At 39.3% G+C, this 12903-nt stretch overlaps 1 protein-coding gene across 2 annotated transcripts in view; it reads right to left on the bottom strand.

Annotated features, from left to right (window-relative positions):
- ELOVL7 (ELOVL fatty acid elongase 7) overlaps positions 1–12903 on the bottom strand; it is a 31872-nt gene that overhangs the window by 15070 nt on the left and 3899 nt on the right. The window contains exon 1 of one of the 2 annotated variants that reach the window (XM_054651897.2): positions 6323–6430. The exons of the other annotated variant lie outside the window; for it this stretch is intronic. The gene's annotated coding sequence lies outside the window, so the exon portion shown is untranslated. Of the gene's footprint in view, positions 1–6322; positions 6431–12903 lie in introns of those variants that run through there. 2 annotated transcript variants of the gene reach the window in all.

Raw genomic sequence — 12903 nt, 5'->3', positions numbered from 1 at the left:
CTGGAGCAGGTGGATGCCTGAGAGGAGGCTGTGAACCCATGGAGAGAGAAGGCCACACTGGAGTAGGCTGTGGCAGAAGGACTGCACCCATGGAAGAGTGACTGACATTGCAGCAGTTCATGGAGAACTGTTGCCCATGGGATGCACTCACATTGGAGAAGTTCTCCCACTGGGGAGACTCCATGCTGGAGCAGGGGAAGGACTCCTCTCCCTGAGCAGCATCAGGGATATGTGATGAACTGACCACAACCCCCATGTGCCACCTCCCTGCACCACTCATGGGGGGACGAGGCAGAGGTGGGAAGGAGCAGGGGTGGGGGGAAGGTGTTTTCAGGTCTCATTTTACTTGTCATTGTTATGCTCTGGTTTAGTTAGTGATAAATTCAATTATTACCTTTAATTCAAGTCTGTTCTGCCTGTGATGTTATTTAGTGAGTGATCTTTCCCAATCCTTATCTTAACCCATGAACCCTCTGTTGTATTTTTTCTCCCCTGTCCAGCTGTGAAGGGGAGTTAGAGAGAGGCTTTGGTGGGCATGTGGCACCATGGCCTTGGGGTGTTGATCATGACATTCTCTTACAGTTGTCATTCAACAACTGCAAACTCACAAATAGACAATTCTTTACATTTACCCACTTGACTCCTCCACTTTAGTTTTTATATCAGAAGTCAGACAAACGTGCTGTCAGCATTTAAATGCAGCTCTTATGCCTGCTAGGCATTGAGGCCAAATGCAAGACTTTTATCTGGAATCTGACTATTTCCAATAGATTTCTTCTAGCTCCAGTAGAAAGGCAGATGATGAAAATAGTGAAACTGGCCCTTGCCATACTGATGATGAGGGATTTGTCCCAACTCTCCTGACCCCAGCACTCACAGCTCCTCTTCCCTTAAAAGTCCTCAAAAGTTTAGACAGCAGAGGCTCTCAGCCTTCAAGATTTCTTTTCTGTTCATAGTCAAGCAAGAAACAACTCCATTACAGTTAGCAAACTTTTTCTGAAAGTTTCTGGAGTTCAGTAACGCTGGAGTTCAGTAACTCAGAAAAGGGTAAGTTCAGTAAACAGAGAAGGATTTACACAGAAAGCAGCCCCAGCCTAACCACTCAATAGTGACTGATCTGAATCTGAAGGTAAGCAAAATATAGTAAGTTAACTCCAATTACTTTAAGAAATAATGTCTGCAAGAAAGACAGTGCTGTTCAGAACTTTCCTACAGTTAAAAGGTTTATTTAAAACCAACTTTTATATATGACATTACTATTTCACTTTCAATTTGCTTTACAATTCTACCTATTTTCTTACCTAGCTACACAGTTTTCCTTCATAAATCCAATTCTGCGAACAGAATGTTAGGTTCTCAGGATAATTTTTTCTTTACCACCTACAAAAGGAGAGTTAATGGCAGCATGAAAAATATTTTGTCTTACCTTGTTACACTTACTTCACACATATTCATAAAAACTGGAAAATGATATGACCAAGGCCTGCTTTTTTTAATGGAAGAGTGGAAAAAAAAGGAAATCACATACCTACACACAAGATAAACAACTAGCTTGTAATTCACCAAAGAAACCAAACCCTTTCTGAAAGACTGGTTTTTAAAAGTACAACTGTGTTGTTAAGCAGTAAACTGATAATGCTTTGACCGTAATGCAATCTTCCAAAATGTTTGGCAGTAGGCTACAGAAATTATCTTCTAAGAGACTGGAAAGAGTTCACCTAAAGGGTCAAAGAGTTGGGGCCAGAGAAGGCCATTTGTTAAATGCAGAGCTTAGTTCTTCATACTATAAACTCATCTGCCCGTTATGCATTTGTATAGCCCTAGTTGAGTCAGGAAAACATACATGTGGTTTATCTACCTGCTAATGTACTTACAGCATCAGTGCATCAGCATTTTTATTTCCAATCCTCCCTTTTCTGCTCATATCAAAATTTTAAAATGCACAATCGATTTCCTACCCATTGGTAGCAAACTCTCTCAAAATTAGGTAACACAAGCAGACTCATTTTCAAAATTGGGTCATTTTAAACAACATATTGCAAACAATTTACATAAACTCAAAAATACAGTCATATAAGGAGTCTGGCCAGCTTGAAAATTTCTAAATAACAGAGACAGTCCTCTCAAACACATGCAAAGCACATGAAAGTTGCAAAACAACTTTCAAAACCACCTAAAAAAACGTATGCAAGATATTCAGCTCTTCAAAAGAAATAAGCATTACTTTTGTTTTTGTCAATGGAAATAATACTGTGTACCTAAGTTCAAGTCAGTGTAGCAGCATAATTTCTGAAGATATCTTAAAACAAATGTGCCTCCACCATTGTAAGAAAAGGAGATATAAGTGAGGCAAAGGAGAAAAAGTTTTGTATTAAAGAGCAAAGTAATCTGCTGTGCTCTGCTTGCCCGCAGCTCAGCAGACAGCTGGAAGAGCCCACTAACTGCAGCTCAGCTAAGGCATACAGCTTGGCAGAACCAGTTCCAGGTTGGACCATTACCTTTACTGGAGAGACAAGGGCAGATAAGATTGTTTACACCAACAGAAATGCCACAAATGCTACAGCAAACCATATGAGAATGTCTGATGAGAAATGGTAAGGAAACAAGCTGTTGGAAGCGCTCAAGTTCACTTAGCTCACAAAACTATTAGTGATTTTTGTAATGGGAATTACTGGTATGCCTGAAATATTCTTAATTTTTAAATGAGAACAAGAAGTTTCTCACATTCGTTTGGTTAACCCACATGAAAGATATTTACCATTCTTTATGCTCATTTATTCCCCCTACATAGCTTTTAAATAATAAAACAGATATCAAGATTTACTTTTAAATAGTAATTTTACAAAAATTGTTTTATGTTAATGGGTACTAAATAAAATATGCACATAAAAGAACTTCACAAAAAAATGCACAAAAAAAAACCAAACAAAAAACCCCTCAGAATGAAACAATCTAATATAAGCTCTGTCACTCCAAAAAACAATTTTCAATTCACATCAACTTAAAACACTTAACATTAAAAATAAACATTAGAGAAAAAAACTTATATCTAAAAAGACAGACAAGATACTATTACAATGATCCTTTAGAAAATGTCTGGAGATTATGACAACCCAGGGCAGAATTCAGTGGTCTAATTTACACCCAGGATGGGTCTCAAAAACAAAGCTTCTGGAGTATCACACCTCGCCCAGTGATGACTGGAGGATCATCCACCCTGCAGCAGACCCCAGTGGAAGAGGGGAGAGCCTACAGCAACATTGACACATGCAGGTCTGATTTCAAAATTATAGCTTAAGAAATGGCAGTAATACTGGCTTACATATTCAGGCACAATTATGAAACTTTCATGTTTCAGAATCACTTTGTATACTGTTGTTAATTCTGCTCTTGAAGTTCAGAAGGTAATTAAATTAGGACGTTTCGCAGATGGTATCTTAAGATTTACCTGGGAAATACCAGCTCTGCCCTTCCTATTTCCCAAGGCTGTGTGTTACATAATTGCAGTTATTTTAACTACACTACTCCCTTATGTCACATGGCAAGCAACTACAAACTGCCTATTATATTACACCGATTACTCATCCATGTTCTGCAACAAAGTTTTAAACTTCAGCTGGGTGTCACCTGTTGTTATGGATTTTGCTGAGAAAAGTTTCTGTCACCTTCTCCATTTTTATGCCTTCTCTCAACCATCCAGCCCAGTTTGTGAGAGATTCATCTCACATGCATCTTGCTTAAAATTATATGGCTTTTTCCTCTTTGATAATATTGCTTATAAACACTGCCCCTGCTAGATGACAGTGGACATCCTAAAAACAGATTACTGAGGCTTAAGAAGCTTTATTAGAACATTTTCTAAAATTCCTCATTGGAACTATTCAATAAGATATCTAATGTTTATCTTGTATAGTCACTCTTACTGATCTTTTTACATAGCACCTCATTATTTAATCCTTTACTTTTTAAACTAGCATCAAATCTGTTATTCACCTATGTGACTAAAGTACTTTAAGTAGCACAACTAGTGAAAACAGCTTTCATTTCAACTACACTTCTCACTGGTTTTTTGTCTGTCCAATGCATTTCCCACTCTGCTGCTGTGTAAAATAATGACCAGTTTGGACTTGCTTCCACACCTCTCGATAAACAGTTAAAGGAACAGATACTGAAAACTTCATGGCAAAGCTGAACAGGAACAACAGGCACAGAAAATCCCCTTCTTATGGGAACAATTTCAGGAGTATAGCCCTGCTTTGTACCTCAGCTCCCAGCCAGAATTACACGGGCACTCTCCTGGATCACGCACCCTGAACCAATCACCAGTGTCTGAATGAGGAAGGCCCCTGTGCAGTCCAGTCCCACAGCACCACTGCCAGTGGGGCTGCTCCAGGCAGCTGCAAGATAAGCCACAGCAGTTCACCAATCTAAATTAAAGCTTAGGCTTTGAGAATGAAAAAAACGTTATTATTTCTCAGTCAACTCAGACTTGAAAGGCTGAACTGGCTTGTGCAAAGGAAATATTAAAATTCACAAACTGCAATGACATAGAAAGGGAGAAAAGTGGGAATAACAGCCCTGTCATGGATCCCTTTAAGCTGATAATGAAGTCATGTAGGGAGGCCACATCATCATCCAGTCCCACCTACTCATAGACAATCCTGGGCTTGATTGCTAGTCAAGCACTTCACATGCTCCACCTCAGAAAGTCATCCCACTGTCCACCAGGACACTCTACAAGATGAGATGTGAAACCACAAAAATTACATTGTGCTACAGTAAGGCAGGAAAAGATCTGTCATCACCAGTATCTTAAATATCTTAAACATATCACCTGAGGTTGCAGGGATACATGTGAAATGATCCTAGGGACTAATCTTCTACATCAATAGAAAGACTTATCAAGTCTAAATAGTTCTTGCAACCATAGCCTGAAAGGAAGTTTCTTTGCAAGTCTGAATCTACTTATCAGGTTAAATCAAGTATAACACTCTGGGCACATCCCTGAAAATGTCCTTAGTTTCACTTAGGACTTGAGCACCATTGACATCACTGTATCTTCACCAACTTTTTCTCCCCATACTTTCAATGTTTCAGAGAAAACAAACAACATTAGCAGGCGTAAAGTTCCTAAGATTTCAACTTGTTTTCAGTGCTCCCCTTCCTTTAACAAAAGCTCTTTATTGAGCATTTAAATGTCAGCCATCCTTCAGCCAACCAGTCTCACCTCCCTACTCTACTGCAGTGAGTGGCTCCTCATAGAGCTTAGAGCAGCAGCTCTTCTCCTTGGTGCCCCAGTGCATTACCCTCGGCTCCTTTGAGTTTGGTTCTAGCTCAGTGACACCAGCTCACAGTGTCACCTAGACCTGCATACACAGTGACTCCTGAGGCACACGCAGCATGACAACTTTCACTTAGAAGTCAAAATAAGGCTGCTAATGCAACCTCACTTCCATTAGATAGTGGTATATCATTACACTTATCAAAGGCCTTTGGTAATGCATTGATTTAGTAACTGGGCCATATCCAACCCAGGTTAATATCCTCCTTTCCCAAAGGATTTAGACTCGCCTGCTTCCTCCTTACCTTATTGTACAACTAGGAAAGCACCATTTCAGATTTACTTGAAAGACCAGATCAACTAAGCTTTAGGTCATTTTAAGCAGACTTTCACAAAACATGAACTAAAGGCTAGAAAGCAGTAACACAATCTAGTATTTTCAGCTGTGCTGTGCCATCATGCTAACTCATACCCCCTGTGCTCCCTGCTCGTTCATCTACAAGCCAACATCTCCCTAACATACAGAGCTCTTACCCATTCTGTTTGTTTTTCCTCTACAAACAGCTATAGCAGAGACAGTTCTGATAAGGATATGTAAGAATTATTTACAGCTGTGGTGTTTCTAAAGTGCACACACATCATTAGTAACCAAGCAAAACAGAATATAGAGCTCTGTACTGAACTAGAGGGGTAAGGACTGCTATTTACATGCACTGCAAAAGATAACACAGACTGGGTTTTTTAAGCTGCCTTGGAAGCACATTTTTAGTGCTCAGTTTATAGGTAAGCTCTAAAAAGAGAGAGGGAGTGCAAGTGCCAACTAAATACTTTGAATGAAAGGGATCAAAGATGTCAAATGTCTGAGACTGTCCCCTTCTCTTAGCAGCAAGCTGAGTCACTGAGTCACTCCACCATATCGTCTACCCTAATTTACAGTTAAGAGCTAATGCATAAGAATTAACCGAATATAACGCTCTCATACATTGAATTAATCACAATAGAAGCAGTTTGCTACCAAGGACTTGGTTTGTGTTTACCCACCTCTTAGTAGAACAACAGCATAAATTGTCATTAAATAGTCACAGTGGGGGTCACTCCATGGAAGCTAAACAGAAACAGAAAAGCAGAGCTAGACTTCAGCTTCCAGAGAAGACTCCTTAAAAATAAAGGGAACAGGACTCATTTCATAGGTAGTAACTTGCTAACCTAGCCAATGCCAATGGAAAAAAAGTAGACAAGCTTTTTTATTTCCAAAGACATGTCATAACCAAGTAATCAATGGTAATATACCAGCTGGTATTCAGCACTAGGGGAAAAAAAAATTAGACCATAATTTTCACTTGCAGTAGACAAAGACAGGTAGATTGAGCTGTCTTTGTAACACGAAAATACATCAGAAAAGAGTTTCATAGAAAGAGAATATGGAAAAAGAAAAGTAAATAATTACCTTAAGAACACAATATTCACCTTAAGAAAGAAGAGGTAAGCAACTAAAGTGAAAAATATTCGTAATTATTAAAGGAAGAGGTGTTTTTCCACAGTTACATCTTGTGTATAGCATACACTCAGCTCTTGTCACTGTAGTTGCCATGGCAAAACAACATTGCAAAATCAATGCCATTTTATGGAATTTTTATTGCACCAGCTCTACCCTTGCTGGGTTCAGAATATTAGTAAGTAGTAACACTGATAACACCCGTGCAGAGTTGCAACATACTATTTTGTACACCCTCTAACGCAGCAATTTACAGTAGTTGAACTGCTCCCACACTACTCTCCCATGCTGACGTGAGCTAATTTGCTTTACCATTGTTTCCCACTGGCTTGCACTTGCTCAACCTACCCACCCTCTGGGTCCTGGGCCGATATCCTAGGCAGCAAAATAATGCATTCCTTCTGCTCCTATTTTGCTTGCATTGCAGTAGGCAGGCATAAATTTTAAAGGCAGCTGACCTAGAACTGACACCCTCCCTTCCCTCCCCCCTCTTTTTAAGCTTCCATGCACCATAGTGGACATGCTGCTGAGCATTGTAAACATCAGCAACTGCACCCTGCCTGGGAAGCTCTTCCAAGAGAGCGGGAACCAGCTGTGCTGGCACCTTTGGCAGTGACCCGTACAGCGCAACGTCAGCTCGAGGAGGTGTGACACGGGCACAGTGACAGGTGGTGGCAGAACTTTGGGGTGACAAAAGCCATTTTAAAGGAAATGTCCTAAGTGCTTTTTAAACTAAAGTCTCAGAACACTCCTCCTACCCAAGAAAGCATGCTGACCGTATCATTAAAAAGCTGCCGCTCCCATGTCCAGTCTTGGCACATGTATTTTTTGGAGCACTCCAGGAAGCAACTACACTGCCACATCCTAAATCCTCCCAGTCCAGAGCTGGTAATTTATACAGCTGCAGCTGGAAGTTTCAAATCACTGAGGGTTATGCAGGGAGGTATACAGGACTTGGGTTGTTGTTGTTTAAATTAACATTCTTCAGCATGATGAAAGGTTTGGTTAATCAGTATGAAGCACACTCAAGAGTATTAGTATCAGGCAACCCATGAAGGCACATTATACCACTGTTTGGAGACACAGGCCTCTCAGTCAGAACAACTAAATAGAGCAATAAAGTCAATTTCTGATGGCACTCAATTTTTTATTTCTACATCCCAAAGAAGACCTCCACTTTAAAAAAAAAAAAAAGGTAATTAGCTTACACTTACACATGACCAAAGTTACTATGGAAGGGAAAAAGTGAAATACAATTTTCTGAAATGGAAAAGCCAGATGTTTCTATTATACCTCTTACTCAATGGAGGAATCACAATGGGGTGGAGAATGGAAATAGACAGCAAATAGGCATCTGAAGTTTAAGGATAACTGGAGGAAATTACCCCACAGGCTCATCCTGAAGTCAAAGCCTCTTGCATTGTGATTATATGTTGAATCCAGAGATGAATGCATGGAAATTAGTACATTATAAACTCCCACTTGATTCTATTCAAAATTTGAGTAAGTTTTTGGGTACCACTCTAGTCATACTGCATGTTGCTTACACTACTTGCCTGATAACTTTCCCCAGTAACTTTTGCTTTTGAGATGACTCACCTGTTGGAGGCAGATCCAGTTTGGCAGCTTGGGCACATGGGGTGAACACAAGAATGGGAGCACCTTTGCTTTCAGACAGTGCTAGCAGCAGTTCCAAAATACTCTTTTCCACTTGCTATGCAGATAACCTTCTAAGGACTATGGAAGTGCTGGACTTTCAAAGGGTTCTTGTGACCGACTTGGAGGTCAGAACTCAAGAAGCAGTATGGAATAGGAATATTCATGTTTGCCTGTAAGCATTGGAGTGAGGAAACATCCAGACACAGTGACCTAGGGCAGGCAAAGGCCTGTAGGAACTAAAGAAAAAGGCTGCGTGGGCAACACAATGTTGCAGGGACAGTATTCAGAAGACAGCCTAACCTCAACAGCTCACATGAAAGCAAAATCATCCATTACCTAAAAACATTAACTGGTTTGATCTGCAAAGATTTTTTAAAACCAGATCTTGTTATGAAAATTCAGCTTTAAAATATATAGATTTTTCATTCAAATTCCAAGAAATCAAAATGCAAGAGTTTACAGAACAAAATGCAAAATAGAGGTTGATATTGTGGGCAAAGATACATTAATGACAATACACAGCGATGAAGGCATACTTCTGCTCCAGATCTAGTTATCTAGACCTTAGTTCCCTGCTAATAGTGATTTCTAAAAGTCTTCATTATTTTGCACTTCCTGGAAGCTCAAGAACAGCAGAAAAAGCAGCACTGTGCAGACCATGAGTTTGTAACTCAGAGCTGGAACATCAAACAGTAACTTCACAGAGAAGCAGAATCAAACAATACATCCATGCACAAATTTGATCACAGGTATGTAAGGATTTTTCCATCTTCTATCAATATTTTCCACTACCACAATAGAATGTACTTTTAACCATCTTTCCAATCACTTGGAGACCACCCAGGATCACAAGACATCTCGGCAGTTTAAAATACAACAGTTCATCCAGACAGCATGGAGGGATGAACCAGCTATCTCTGGGCAAGGCAACTGCACTTTTTTTGTCCTCTTTTTGATCCTGAAAGATTGCCAAATATAAATAGCTTAAAAAAAAAAAAAAAAACAGAGATCCTATCAACAAAGTGCATTAGGCAATGGAAATGCAACATCAGAATAACACAGGAGACAATAATACTTCCAATAAAGAAGCTTGGCAAGCAGCAGAGTACTCAGCCTAATACTAATGTTCCTTTAAAACACCAGTGTACTAGAAACAGACAAGTGTCTAACAGTCTACTCAGCATGCTACAGCAGTATAACAGAATAAAACTGGACTGTCTCCAATACAAAAAATTAGACTTATGTCTAGCTATGCATTTAAGTTATCAAAAATAGTATTTTTGACATACAGGTTTCAATGCCTTGCAGGAGAGGTCCATCAGTGGGTTTGGTTCACTCGGTATGAAGTTCTCAGCCCCCAGAGAAAAAGGGGCATGTCTTCTACCAATTAACACAGCAAAGCTGTAAACAAAGCCAAAGTGTTGTGTGCTGGTTCAATACTCCAGTTAATATGCAAAACTAGTGGGCCACACCCCCCTTTCTGAACCTAAAGCAACACCATAGCTCTCATCATGAAAGCAAACCTGGTTTGCTTCTACTCTTCTTCTGCCTCACTTCACAATGACTCTATTGCTCACACTTAAGCCAAACAATTTGCTTTTGCACATATTCTTTGTCTTATATATACATTATTCAGGTGCAGGTTCATCCAGCTGACCATATCCAAAAAGTGTGATGCCATCCCACTGACTGGAAAGGAAGACTGGATCTCTTCCCACTGAAGTCATCTCAAAGAATGAGCCAAGGTCATACAATTTCATGCTCTGTAAAAGTGACTCCCTCACTTATCACAGAAGTCTTTCTAGATTCAATCAAGTGTGATGCTTCAGCACCTTGGATGAAAGCAACTGATGAAATATCACATTTTACAACAATATGCGTAAACTCTCTACAGGATAAAAGCAAGAACACCAGATTGCACAATTTCTACACCTCCAGAGGCAATTTTCCATTCCATACTTTTAAATGTAGTTCAAATGGGGTACATGAGATGTTCAGTTTCAAAATAAAATAGCAACCTCATTTCAAAACTGAGAAAAATTCCAGAGCAAACCAGAACTCAACATGGTCCATGTTCAGGAACAATTTCTCCACAACTTTCTGATAAGTTTCACTAACTGATTAAGTGGATCATTTCAGTTTACAGAAAGCTGTTTCAGGATGATCTGAAATTCAGATGGAGAATACTTACCCCTTAAGATTTCAAGCAGTTATTAAAGGACTAGTTGAAGAGAGGCACAGAATATTCCAATGGCACCTGTATTTTACATTCCCTCTTCTCTTTCTAAAATCTGCCATGCTCCTAGTTAGAAGTTAAACTGAGTGAACTTCTTGAACATCTAAAGCTATGGCATGAGGTTATTTACAGTCTTGTCTTAAATTTTTTTTCCTTTTTCATGTAAAAACAAACTTAAGCAAATTCCCTAACAACCTGACTTGTTACAGAACAACAGGTGCTACAGAAACAATATTGTCAGCACAGCAGAAATAATGACAGTGATTGTAACAAGGCTTTTGAGAAGTGCACCTTACAAGTAATTTTATGAAATGTTTCATTTCAAAGTCGACAGTGAACATTTGAGTTTACTTCATTATCCTCTAGGCTTTGATCAACTGTATATTCTACAATTCTCATTCACAAGAGACAAAGGGGGACAGGGGCACTTCCAAAGTAATAATAATAGTGGTGATAATAATTTAATTAAGCTTGTCACACCCCTTCTGTAGAGTTAAAGACTAAAAAGTGATTTTTTTTCTTCAACACTGAACTAACAAGCTAGAACTCTGACTACAAAATGATAAAGAATGTATTTAATCTAGATTTTTCCAACTGTACATTTAAACAAATACAAAAGGGATTATTGTGGATGTTAAGAATGCAAATACTGTAAAACACACTGTTCTCTTGCAATATACTTGAATCCAAGTAATTTTCACCTGTATAAAAGGAAACCTTGCCAGCTACTACTTCTCTGAACTGACTACAGACATTTCCAAATGCCCATCTCCATCTATTCATAATGCCACAACTTTCCTGAAAGAAAGAACACAGTACCAATGTGAACCATTCCCATACTCTAAAAGCATACAGAGAACCACTGAATCAGGTTTTTGTGACTTGGCTTTAAGTCATTTCAGTACTGATGATACAATGCAAATTATTTCCAAATCAACAAACTGATCTTTGTGAGTCAGAGTCCAGCAAGAGTCCTCCCCTTCTTTTGTTAGAAAACAAAGAATAAAAGGAATAGAGTAAGCTATATTTTTATCTCAGGCATAGCCATAAACCCTGAATGCCATCACTGGGATAGGAGCATTCTCTTGAATTCCAGCCCATGAGATGCCTGTTGAAACTTAGCAGCTTTTTGCACAGTACATCCTATTTCTTTGCACAGGGTTTTGCAGTGCACTAGAGAAACTTATGCTCACATTCACATGCATTCAGTGAGGCATTGCTTTAAAAAAAAAAAAAAAAGTCTTTGAATAGAGGTTCCAGGCACAGAGCCCAATGTGCAAGGCCCATATCAATATAAAACATAATCCAAACTACAAAGAATTTCACAATACAATTAAACACCGGCAGGCAGCATGTAGGAATTCATAAAGCTGCTACAAGCAGCTTCTCTTGAGCACAGCCTGCTCAAGCAGAGCAAGTCTGGTTGTTTACAGGGTAAGTTTGCAATTAAAAGAGCACTTTTAATAGTAGCAATGTAATTTTAATCAACCTCTCTCCCCATTACTCATAGCTGCTCCTAGGTCACCCTTGACTTCTGCTGGAACAACCATTTTTCTGGCTGCATAATAAAACAGATTGGGAAACAGACCCAGCGCAGGAGAGCAGGCCTCACAGAAAAAGAAAGGGTTTTTTTTAACCCAGACTGTTTCCTCAGTGCTTCTTAGTACCAGCTTTCACCAAGAAATACTCCAGCCCAAAAGAAAAGTGACACAAGAAGCACATGCAAAGAAAAGCACGTGGAATAAGAGAAATGTTGGTGAAACTGCAGCATCAGCCTAAGTAGGTATCATGAGCAGAGTGGAGACAAGGGTTCATGTGTTTGCTGCTTTTACCCTGGCACAGTGTAAAGGGGCAATCTGAATACCATTGCTCCTAGGAAATAAGGTGATTCATAGAGTTTACTGACACCCGTATTTGTCTTCCTTGTGACATCTGTGCCTCTCTGCAGGTGGAAGCCAGAGTCTGCTTTGGGCTGGATAAGCTTCACAAGTAGTTTTTAAGAGATTTGTGTGCTACCTCAGGATTTTGAAATTAAATGCTACTGAAATTCAATTCCTCAGACTCTCATCAAGAACCAAGATAACACTTAAAGACACTTAAATCTGTGGTTCTCTAAACTGTTTATTCATCTCACATTACTCCATTCATGAACCACTTATAGGTGTTTTCTAATCAACATCTTCAGTGATAAATTGCTTTGTGTAGCCAACATAAGCAGACAGAATGAAAAAA

Source organism: Agelaius phoeniceus, chromosome Z (assembly GCF_051311805.1).
Source record: "Agelaius phoeniceus isolate bAgePho1 chromosome Z, bAgePho1.hap1, whole genome shotgun sequence".
Lineage (NCBI taxonomy): Eukaryota > Metazoa > Chordata > Aves > Passeriformes > Icteridae > Agelaius > Agelaius phoeniceus.
This window is presented reverse-complemented; position numbering and strand designations above follow the sequence as displayed.